This window comes from Vigna umbellata, chromosome 11, assembly GCF_029865625.1.
Source record: "Vigna umbellata cultivar VRB3 chromosome 11, Vumbellata_1.0, whole genome shotgun sequence".
Classification (NCBI taxonomy): Eukaryota; Viridiplantae; Streptophyta; class Magnoliopsida; order Fabales; family Fabaceae; genus Vigna; species Vigna umbellata.
Genome location: NC_142175.1, coordinates 26907364 through 26920012, shown reverse-complemented (window position 1 = coordinate 26920012; position 12649 = coordinate 26907364). Strand labels below are relative to the sequence as shown.

At 31.2% G+C, this 12649-nt stretch overlaps 1 long non-coding RNA gene across 2 annotated transcripts; it reads right to left on the bottom strand.

Annotated features, from left to right (window-relative positions):
- Positions 1–3607: 3607 nt before the first annotated feature.
- LOC148191384 (uncharacterized) lies at positions 3608–6664 on the bottom strand. Of its 2 annotated transcripts, XR_015782765.1 has the most exons (4): positions 6300–6664; positions 5599–5658; positions 5345–5431; positions 3608–3936 (listed from the first exon to the last, which is right to left on the bottom strand). It is a non-coding gene; the product is annotated as an uncharacterized LOC148191384 (long non-coding RNA). The 2 variants fall into 2 exon arrangements; XR_015782764.1 differs by having other exon boundaries at positions 5599–6664.
- Positions 6665–12649: the final 5985 nt, after the last annotated feature.

The following is a 12649-nucleotide window of genomic DNA, read 5'->3' as shown; positions in this document are numbered from 1 at the left end:
TAATGTAAAAATAATTGTATTTTATTAATTGATGAATGTATCTATCTTAAGTTGACTTTTAAGAACGCTACTGAAAAAGAATGTTAGGACACCAAGAACACATTGTTTTTGTTACTAAAAGTTCTTTTGATTTCGTTAAACTGTATGAAGACGGTATAATCTAAGTAAACTTTTTGCTTATAGTCAATATTAAAGAAGATAATAAGGTTCAAGCTTTAAGAAGCTCTATAAAGTTGACTTGGTAATCGCATACGAGATCCGCACGGTGCAAGTTAATCTCCTCAGTTCAATTCCTTAAAAGATCACATTCCTATAAAAATAGATATTATAAATTTTATTTAGGTAATCATGGCCATGACAATAAAAATTAAAAGCAGAAACAAATTACAACACACACATCATGAGTTATTATTTGACTATAGCTGTTAATTACATGTGATGTTGAACCTGGAGTTACTTAGTAGCAGGAGCAGCTGCATCTCTCTTCATGTTCTTCAAAGTTATCTTCTTCCACACCCAGGAAAGCATCTTCTGCGCCACCCATTTCTTCCGCCTGCTACTTCCACTCTTTCCTATCTTCATTGAAAAAACAACTCATATCAGTATATAGTAACTCTATAAATTAACCCAACGAATCGCCCATTACTAAAACACAGGTTTAAATGAGAGTATCAGAAACAGTGAAATAGACATTACAACTCACCTCATTGTTCTTCGTCTCACTGTCGGAAACATGCCTCCCTCGTCCATTATACCCACCTGCCATATGTACCCACGAGGATGGTAGAGAATAGAGAGCTGTTTCAGTTAGGAATTTGAGTTATATATATATATATATATATAAAAGTTGCATACATGTACTGTATGTGGCATACATGTTGTTGCTGCATGTTGCATATATATGTGCATGTATGTTGCATATGGCATATATGTATATGTATATGTAGAGTTGATTATATTTTATTAGTTGATTTATTAAAATAAATAATTAATTATATTTTATTAGTTGATTTATTAAAATAAATATTTAAAAAAATTTATGAATATATTGTACGAAAGATTAATTATATAAAGACGAAAAATAATATTTTAATTAGATGAAAAGTTAAATAATTAAAAATACTAAAACTTAAGAAAAGTAATTAATAAAAAAATTTACCATAAAAAAACATAAATAAATAAAAGAGTTATTATTGATTCTTTTCTTTATTACGTAAAAAAAGACTTAAATGTTCTATAGTTAAAAATCAAATAATTTTAATTTATATTATTTAAATAATTAATTTAGGTATATTTTAGCATATTATTTTATAGAATATTAGGACTTGATTCTTTAACTAAAGGGTTTAATTATTTTTATCTATAATTGATGTGCTTTAGATAGATAATCTAACAGTTTTGTGCTTCATGGTGCTCCTTTATTTATTGCTACAACAAAATAAAGGGTGACCATCTCCAAAGTTGTAACTGTTGTGGATTTACATTTTTGTTTACAAATAACTTATATCACACACCTATTTTTTTTATATAAAATATTATATTATAAGAAAATATAATTTACTTAATTTTAGAGTAAAAATAGAAAGAAAAAAAAAGTGTCAACTTATTTCTTCCAATTTTTAATCAATTATGTCTGTTTCATGAACTGTCTATAGTAATAAAATATCAAGTTATTTAATTAAAATATTAATTAAATTATTGAATAAACAATTGATAAAAATAATTACAAAAAAGAGAAGAATCAATTTTGAATAGTATCAATCTATACTTTCTCGTTATTTACTTTTAAAAATGATACTTTAATATTTCATCAATTATTTACCTAGTTTTGAAGATAATAAGTATTAACAAAAATTATATTTATAAAGAGAAAATTAAAAGTTAAAAATAAATTTATAATTATAAAATGAATATAAAAGTTTAACATTCATTTAAAAACTTCCAATACTATTATTTTATTAATTTTTTATGATATTTAATTACAGCTTTTATTATATATTTCTTTTTAAAACAAACACGGTTCCACTTTTACATGAATTGATTTTCTCTGTCTACAACCTTTGGGTCTATGCCGCACTTGGCGAAAGATAATACTTTTCCATTCTTGAAATATAAAATAATTATTTTGCAACTTAATCTAATAATATAATATTAAAAATACCTAAATTATTAGTATATTAATTATGATAGTAAGTGCCGTGTTTATGAAAGCAACATTATCCAGTAACAATCCTTCCCACGATCCAGGTCGCAATCCTTCCCACAAAGTAACAATCCTTCCCACGATGCAGGTAGCAATCCTTCCCACAAAACATTATCAGTAGCAACTTCCCATAAATCCTTTGACCACTATCTTTTTTTCTCTTTTAATATTTTTTAATATATTAAACATACCTAAAATATTAGTATATTAATTATCATGTAACTGCCGGGTGTTTATGAAAGCAAAATTATCAGTCTCAATCCTTCCACAAACCACTTTCTCTTTTTTCTCTTTTAGTATTATTGATATATTAATCATTGGTTGAGATTTAGCAGATAAAAAAATATAAAACATGACATTTAGTTATATTTATCTTTATGATTCTTGATTCTTGACATATCTCTATCATTTATACAACCTTGTAGCAACTACATATAATATTATTTATCTGAAAAAAATATATATTTATTTTTGTTATTATTGTTTAAATATAACATTTTATTATTATAAAATTGTAAAATAGTTGATTCCTAAATAGAAAGTTATCAAAATATATTTTTCATTCTACCAACATAGTTATTATGATAACCATCTTAATCATTTAAGAAAATTATTTAGTGATTACTTAAATACATAGGTTTTAATAATCTTTTTATTGGCATTTTAAAAAGATTGGATATATGCCTCTTAATTTACATGCTCTCTAAATGATAGATTGACTAAAAGCAATGGTGAATGTAAAAACCTTAAGGCAATGAGTCGAGGAGAAGGTTATTTGTGGGTGGGTTACACAAACATTAATGACATTTGAGCCAACTAAATAAGGGACGAGATCACTCTTTACCCAAAACGCTATGAGTTCTTTTCTAAAATTTTTCCTAGGTTGAGTAGTAGACGCTAGAAGTTCTTTTTTGAACTTTTTACTATGTTTAGCCGTAGACGCTAGGAGTTCCTTTTTGAACTTTTTCTTAGGTACGCTAGGAGTTTTTTGTTTTTGAACTTTTTCCTAGATTGAGCAGTAGATGCTAGGAGTTCTCTAACAAGGTTGAACGTTGGTGGTCCAACTAACAAGGCAATAAGGGATTGAACCTTTCTGTACAGGATATTTTTACTCACAAAAATATGCGTTAAATTAAATACTCAATATTTTATTTTTATAATGAGAAGTCATTAGAACTTGAATAGGTTGAATGTTGGTGGTCCAACTTACCAAGTTGTAAGGGATTGAACATTCCTGTGCAGGATATGTTTACTCACAAAAATATGTGTTAAATAAAATATTCAATATTTTATTTTTAATAATGAGAAACCATTAAAACCAGATAAGGTTGAACGTTGGTGGTCCAACTGATCAAGCGTTAAGAGATTGAACCTTTTTGTGTAGGATATTTTTACTCACAAAAATATGCATTAATAAAATATTCAACATTTCATTTTTATAATGAGATGACATTAAAACCTCATAAGGTTGAACGTTGGTAGTCCAATTGTTTTTAGAAATTATTATGGAATTTTTTGCTCTTGTTGCAAAACCTAGTATTCGAAGTAGCGATATCGAGACTGAACGCACGTCTAGTTACTCGTGATTTCATGGGGATGCCGCTTGGTTCTACGGTGGATGCCAAAATGTTTCGGTTGAATTTGTCCGAGGGTCGGTCATCCTTCCTTGCTCTGCTTTCTTTCGATCGTCCAATCCTCTCCGAGAACGCAATCCACTCCGATGTGTTGTTGACCTGCAGAAGACACTATGACGCTAAGTCAAATATGTTTCATAAATAGGTCTCTATTTTATTAGGATAAATTCATGTTATTTTACCTACATATCATATTTTTATAGGGCTTGTGGTAGCCAAACACATTGATTAATCATTACCGCAGTATATTTTTGGCAATAAAACCCAATAATACATGCTACTATATCTACTAACTGTCCATAAATAACCATTAAGTCCGATTGGTATATTTCATATAGTACAAGAAGAGAGAGGGAGAGAGATGGAGGTTGGATTCTTAGGTTTGGGGATAATGAGCAAGGCTATGGCAACCAACTTGCTACACCATGGCTTCAAAGTCACTGTTTGGAACAGAACCCTTTCCAAGGTCTCAATACACATTCCACTAACTGTTTCAAGTTTCAGGTTTTTCTTTACTGTTACGTTTGTGTGTGTCCTTATAATGATTTGTTTCAATAATACTAGTTCATTATTATGGTTAATATGAGTTTCTGCATTTTTTTGTGTATTTTTAATTTGGGGTTCCGTAGCATAGTTTCCTCTCCTATGTCATTAACCATACTTCAAGTTGCACAGACAGTTATGAGCTGAGGTATTGCTCCTGGCATTTTGGAATAGAACTTAGCAAATTTATCTGTTGTCTTATAGATGACGTCAGACAAGTGACTTCAGAAAATTGTGTATTCTGATGGATTTGGCTCTTTAAAATAAGGGTTAAGTAAGTAATCTCATCTGTTGTTGAGAAAATCAACTGTTGATATTACGGCACATCCATTTTTTGTTGTGATGGTTTGCGTAATATCAATTTTTAATTCTTTTATTGGATTCCTTAGTTTACCTTCAGACATGAGTTTCAGTTTAGATATACTTTGTAGTGAGCAAATTACAGTGTTTATTAACTATGGAGCTCTTAATATATGTGTTGACTTAGCAACTTTTGACTGTAGTGTGAAGAGCTTGTGCAACATGGTGCTTCTGTTGGAGAAGCGCCAGCTACTGTATTCAAGAAATGCAAGTATACAATTCCAAAATTTTTCTACAGACTCTTGTTGCTAAACAGAAACTTGTAAATTAAAGAGAGGTTGCATGACTTCATTCTTCATATTGCCCAGGGTATTTTGTGTGAAAATTTGTATCATTTTTGTTCTGTTTTCTATTTCATCTTCGAGGCCCCATTTTTTTAAGTATTTTATAGCCGAGAAACATTGCTCTAATCCTCCCTCTTCTCTCTCTTCCCTGGTTTGAAATCAGAATAATGTAATTTAGTTTGCAGTTTAGTTTGTAGGGATGTCGTGCATGGCAATTTTTTATCTAATGATAAGTTTGTGATGATAGTAATTATCTGGTATTTGGCCATTCAAAATTGCCGTGTAAAGGAAGTTCTACAACAAGACATTAAAGATCTTACATGAAAAGCTTCAGATACTCTATGTTTGCAATATCCAGTTCATGAACTATGAGATTTTGATGCACGCATTCAATGCCTTGCCTTTTGCTGCTTTTATTAAGAAGGCAGAAACAAGATAATGAAGAAGGTTTAACACCATAATTAACTATTTCAAAAACAATCTCAAATTGACCATTAGGGTAACTTGTAGGATCTAGTAAAAGATAAACAGGAGAAGGAGATGAAAACACAAGTCAATTGTCATGAGGAAGCACCTCTAGGAGAAAACGAGCTCTTCGGTAGTATCCCAAACCTGCCCACATCTCATTTACTTCCTGCACAAAAATTAGTCTTCAAATCACAATAACGGCTTTTAGTTTCTAAATAAGTTCACACAAAGAAAACAAAATTTCAGAAAAAAAGAAAAACAGAGAGAACAAAGAAATCAGAAGAAATAATATGGTACTACTATCTACAGTAGTCCAAAACACATAGGGTTTCAGAGGCTCCTAAATGTATGTAGTGGGTGCCTGCAGCCCTCTGCAGCCCATTCTTCCTTCAGAAACCTTCAACAGCCTTGCTTGCAAAACTGTAATGTAAAACTCCCTTTCTTCTCTTACGAAGCCCTAAAACATTGGCTCCAATAATAATATACAACCGTGCAACAGTAAACAAAATAAAGATCAACCGTCTTGAAGCAGAGGCAACTCCACTACCATCAACTTATTTTGTCAAATTTTGGTAAAACAGATATTAACTACATCCATCACCAGCCAAGGATAATCCATCACCTAATTAACACAGACAACACCACAATCACTTTCTTCACCATCGTTCCCACCACTTTTCATAGAGCATTTTCAACCTCAAACTCCATCCTTGTACTCCACTATGTATCTATCAATCAAAACCACAACGCAACAACAAAAACCACTCATCAGCTTCCTTCACTCGCTTAAATTATAGAAAGACTCACCAATTTTCGCCACTCTGCCATTTTTCCTTTTTAATATCAAGGTTTCTGCACCTTGCCAAGGTTTGCGCACCTTATTTTTTTCTTTTTCAAGTTGAGGTTTTACAACTCACCAAGGTTTTCACACCTTATTTTTCCAGTTTCAAATCGGGTTTCTACAACTCACTAAGGTTTCCACACTTTGTTTTTCCTATTTGAAGACAGGGTTTCTACACCACGCCAAGGTTTGCACATCTTGTTTTACCTCTTTTGAGTCGAGGTTTCTACACCTTATCAAGGTTCCACACCTTATTTTTCCTGTTTCAAGTCAGGGGTTCTAAACCTCACCAAGTTTCCCATACCTTGTTTTTCCCATTTTAAGTTCAGGTTTCTCCACCTCACAAAAGTTTCGGTTTTAAGTTGGGTTTATATATATATATAATTTTCAAACATTTGGTATAAGAATACTTTTGGAGGGCAAACAAAGTCCTCATTAACAAAAGTCCCACATTGAGTGAAATAAGGACTTTGTTTGCACTCCAACAAATACAAGAGTTTTATGTATGATATCTTTACATTTTCTTTCCTCTTCATATCCTTTATTGCTAAAAAAATATTTTGAAATATTGGTTTCTAGATAAAGTTATGTTTTTATTAATATGATAATAATTTTAATTAATATTTTATCAATAATTATAAGTAATATTATTAATGATAATTAGAAATAATATTATGATATTATACTGTAATTTGTCAGTTTCTTTCTAAAAGAAAAAGATAAAATTGTAAAAGTTAATAAAATTTTTATCAATAATTATAATCAATATTTTAAATATTATCTTATTTAAAACTTTTTAAAATATATTATAAAAAAAATAATTTATTTTCTTATTTTATTTATTGTTAATTAATTTATAATTAAAACAATAATAATAATATTATTATGATATTAAAATATGTGTATACAAGTGCCAAGAAAGAAAAATATACAAACAAACACATAAAAATAGTAAAAGACTTAAAAATATAGAAAGAGAGGAGATGCGAATAAGTTCTCACGTAAGAAAGCTCTTTCAACAAGAAATAGTTGGAGTACCAAAATGCGACTTGATAGATAGGGAAAGGCACTCTTCTTCCTCTTGTTTATGGTGCTTTTCTGGTTGAAGGGAAGGGGAGTGCGAAAGAGGCGACAACCATCTTCGCGACCAATGGGCGTCAAAGCAGTGGCTTCTCTACGGCACTTTTTTCGCGACACTCAGTGCTTTAGCGTCTTTTGCGGCGAGCTTCCGGTGGTTCAAATTAATAAAAGCTAGCTTTGCAACTTAAGAATAAAAATTAGGATTAAATATGTTTTTAATTTTTAAATTATTAAGCGAATTTGTATTTAGTCCTTCTTTTACATTTTAGTCCTCCTCTTTAGAGAAATTTTAATTTTTGGTCCTTAAAAGCTAATACAGTTAAAAACCAGCTGAGCTAGCTGACGGTGTAATGCCACATAATTTTTTTTTTTGACATCACTCCTGCCATAAGCCATCTCGAACCCGTGATTAATCACCTGCTTCAATTTTTATTCTATGTTACTTTTAAACCTTTTTTCTTAAAGCAAAAATATACATAATTCATCACAACCACACATTTTATGCACCTGGAAAAACCCAAACGATTTGCACGCTTCGCCGATTTCCTGCACAATCTAAGCTCTCTTTTCACAACCCAAATTGATTTTCCTTTACACTACAGATCTCGTATCAAACTCAGATTCTAACTTTAGTCATCGAAATTGAGATTGAAATTTAGAAACCGTGAAATAGAGAGAAATTGAAGTAAACAAAGACAGTGAACACACCAGACGCGTCCTTTCTTCTTTAATCTATCTTCAAATTTCAAACGGGTAAGTAAAACACCAAAATCTCTACCATTTCCCAAATTTGTATCTTTATAGAATTAAGGATCAAGTATATATGGAATTTCCAATTAAAAATTAAAACACCCTTTTGATATTTTATTCAATTTTCCTCAAAGCAGTGAGGAACATCTCACAGTAAAATAAATAAATGGGAAAAAACACAAGTACAGAATTTGCCAAAACATACATGATTAACTAACCCGAATGAGATCAACAGCTGAATAGCAATAATTGCCCATGACCAAAAGCGTGTAAGTTAAAAACTCTGATTTTTTCCAAGCCTTTTTCCGGTTTCTCCTCTACAACCAGGTAGAACAGAAAACTTGGTAAACGAAAGTTTAGAGAGAGAAAGAGAGAGAGTAAAGTAGGAAAGGGAGGGCGTGGGGTTGACGACAAGGATTCTGATGCCCTTGGGTTTGACGCGGGTGTTGGCGAAGAGGTTGTCAAGGGCGCTGAACATGACCTGCTCGGCCTCTCCCCTGTCGTGGTGTGGTGGGAGGAAGTCGCCGGTAAGGGTGGAGTGGTGGATGAACTTTTGGAAGTGGACGGTGAGGTGATTTGGGGGACGGTAGCAGGAGAAGTCGAGGAGAAGTCGAGGAGGTAGATGGAGGTTGACGACCTCTTCTCTGTCATTTCCCTCACTGCTTCTATACCCATGAACACACGTGGCACACCTTCAGCCAGCTCAGCTGGTTTTTAACGGTATTAGTTTTTGAGGACCAAAAATTAAGGTTTCCTTAAGGAGGAGGACTAAAATGTACCTTACTTTGAAAGAGAGACTAAAAATAAATTCTCTTGATAGTTTAGGGACTAAAAACATATTTAACCCTAAAAACTATTATGCTTTATGAGATAAATTTTTATGTTGGTCTTTTTTAATTGCTATACATAGCAAGATGATTCCATTTATCAGGAACATCAAAAATGGGTTGGAAAACAAAGTGTCAAGCCAAATTTAATAAAAGCCAGCTTTGCAACTTAAGAATCAAAAGCTATTACACTTTACGAAATAAGTTTTTATGTGGTCTTTTTTAATTGTTGTACATAGCAAGACGATTTCAATTATCAGGAAAAGAAAAAAGGGGTTGGAAAACGAAGTGTCAGGCCAAATTTAATAAAAGTCAGCTTTGTAACTTAAGAATAAAAAACTATTACGCTTTACAAGATAAGTTTTTATATGGTCTTTTTTAATTGCTGCACATATCAAGATGATTCCAATTATCACCATGAGTGCATTTTTATAGGATTCAATTACTTAAAAGTTTATAAATGTTGCTTCACATTTGTAATAATATAAAAGAATAAAACTTAATTCAAATCTAAAAATAAAAATGTAATTTTAATTTTTTTAGCAGGTAAAAGTACCGTGGGTCGGGTAGTATAGTATCCGTACCGACCCATTTATAAGTGGATATTAAAATACCCGCTACCCGCAATCCGCGGGTACTAACTATCTGTCACGGATATCCGCGTGCGGGATTTTTTTGTCATCCCCTACTTGCAATTGGGGTTTTTCCTTGTATATTTAAGTTTACAATGAAGGTTTTTTGGTTTATTGAATCTTTTGGTGTCGCGATAAGGAAGTTAGAGTTTGGATTTGGGAATTCTTGGGGTTCTTGGTTTTGGAGCGTGTTGGGGTTTTACTTTGCGTTTTGATTCGCGTTTGGGATACAGTTTGTGATTTCTTCATTGTTGATTGGTGGCACGATTTTGGCGGTTAGTGTCGAATTGGGATTTTTTATTTTGAATTCTGGTTTGTTGATGCAAATTTGTTATTTTTCAAGACTTGGTGGTTCTTAAGAGTTTGAGTTCTCCCTTAGTTGGGGAAGTGGGTCTAAGTTGGTTTGGCAAAGGGTTGTTCCTTTCCCTTGCTGCAGTGAGAGGTCATAATGGTGACTGACGACATGACCAGTGGACCTTGGGTTGGAGCAGTTGGGACCTAATTGGGCTTGTAGGCCAAAGTTTAGACTTTGAATGATCAATGAGCATGATAGTGGAGGATGAGTCTCGTTGTTATACCTAGTAAATCCTAAAACTATCTGTTGTGCAATATGAGATAACGATTTTCTTTGGCCTTGTGTGCGAAAAGAGAGTGGTGTTCGAGTACTGAACCCTCTTTGTAGGGGGGGAATGGTGTTTTTCCTAGTCCTTGTGTGGTAGAAAACCAGGTCCTTTAGCCGGGATGATGGATGACTCAAGTGTGTAGGGAAGGCTATAAGAGCCTTGTAGGGGAGGCTATAGGTGGGTGAGGTAGGGTACACAAATGAGACTGATTCCTTCATGATGGAGTTCATGGATTTGTGATGCACATGATGTTGTTCATGATGGAGATATTTCTAATGAAGGGTTCATGATGGGGATAGTCCCGATGGAGGTACATGTGTTGATGTGTTTGGAGACGATGCTGATAAGAATAACGTTGATGGTATAATCATGATATAGTTAATGAGGATGTTAATGATGATCATTGTGTAGAAATGATTATGTGAGTAAGGATAACATTGTAGATGATTGATTGTTATTAAGTTGTGCTTACTTGTTATGTACACATTATATTGTTATTGGTTATGATGTGGTAGCTTACCTATATTTGCTTGAACTTGTGGTTGTGTGTGCGTCTTGTGATGATCGTGTGACCCTTGGTTATACGCGAGCAGAGGATGTTACAGATGCTTCAGATGCATGATAGAGATGTGAGAATGAGGAACAATCTCGGTTTATTTAAATTTTTTGAACTATAAATTTTAGAAACAAAAATAAATGGATTGCTTTTATTTTTGGTTTATTTTATTAGTTTCGGAATTTTGTAATTGAATTATATTTTCGGTAAAATTAGAGCTTTGTTTTAATTATACATGTTTGAAATGTAAAAATTTTGAATTAGCATAATTTTTTTATGGTAAATTTTTTTTGAAATATCTTACTCTAAATATGATTCTTCACCTCCTAAATTAGAGCGTTACCATTTGTGTTGCGAGAGTTGCATATAACACAAAATTATCGAAATATTATTTAGACTATATTAATTATTAACTATAAATATGTTAAGAAAGAATACTCTGTGTTACCAATTATTACTCTTCGGACTTGATGTACTTGACAAGGAGTCAACAATAGTCTAATAATGAGTATTATAAAATACTATATTTTTCAATTAAGTTTCTTGTGTTTAATTTTTGAATTAAAGTGATATGATTCTTAATTGAATGATATGGTTGTGATTTTACACATGGTCTTATTTACTTTTAAAATTTTATAAGCTTATAATTTTATAACTTTATATCTATAATTTTAAAATTTTATAATTAGATTAAATATGTTTATAATCTTTTGATAATTTTAGTTTTAAAACTTTAAAAACAATTGATATACAGTCATTTTAATCTAATAACATTAATATTTTTGACTTGTTGAATGTATGTTTTACTAACGTTTATGTGAGAACATGTTTAATAGTATAAACAAGTCAAATTTGAGTATAAAACACATTTCACACATTAAAAAAATTAACATAATTAATATTAAAATGATAACATTTATTTATTTTTAAAATCTTAAAATAAAAATATAATAAAATTTTGGGACAGAGCACAAATTTTTAATTTTTTGTAAAAGTTTAAAAAGTAAAAATATATTAAACCTCTTATAATTTTATAATTTTTTATGTCACCAACCACGTCAATGCAGAAAACAGTCAGAGTTGTTAGATGTATTTAATTTACTGATAGGAAATTGCCTGGCATCTGAGGTCGAATACCATAAGTAATCTTTCTTTTTTTCCAATAGCATGTTAGTCACCAAATTGATATTACGAAACATATAAGAGTAACATATGTTATCGGTGAATCTTAAGTCTTCGTATTTGTGATAGGAGGTTTCTCCTCCTTTAAAATTTTTAAATTATAACATTATAAAATCATAACATTATACAAAATTAAAATACAGTTACATCACCGGTTATTAGTTATATTAACTTATTAATAAGAAAATTAAATAATAAATACTCAATTGTTTTTTTAATATTTAATAATAATTACTTAATTGAAAAGTATTAAATTTATCACAATTTTTATGTAACATCCCAAAATATAAGTAGTCACAAAATAATATGATAGAACAATTATAGACTAATAAATAAAGTATTAACTTTATAGTTATCCAAAATAACCATAAAATTTAAACCTTTATATGTAAGAAGTTATCAAAATTATACACCAGAAATAAACATTCTAACTACACTAAGTGGCTGCATCCTCGCCCTCCAGAGCCTGCTCCAAAGACACCTCATCTCCCTCTACTTACACCCACAGGATGATCATTGTAAAGGAAAAACACCAAACATACAAAACACAATCACAAACAGAAGGGTAAGCTAGATATAAAAGAATTCATACAATTATACAGCATAACATACTCAAGATTAAACAAGCAAGATAAACCAGTTCAAACATCCTAACATGTTATAACC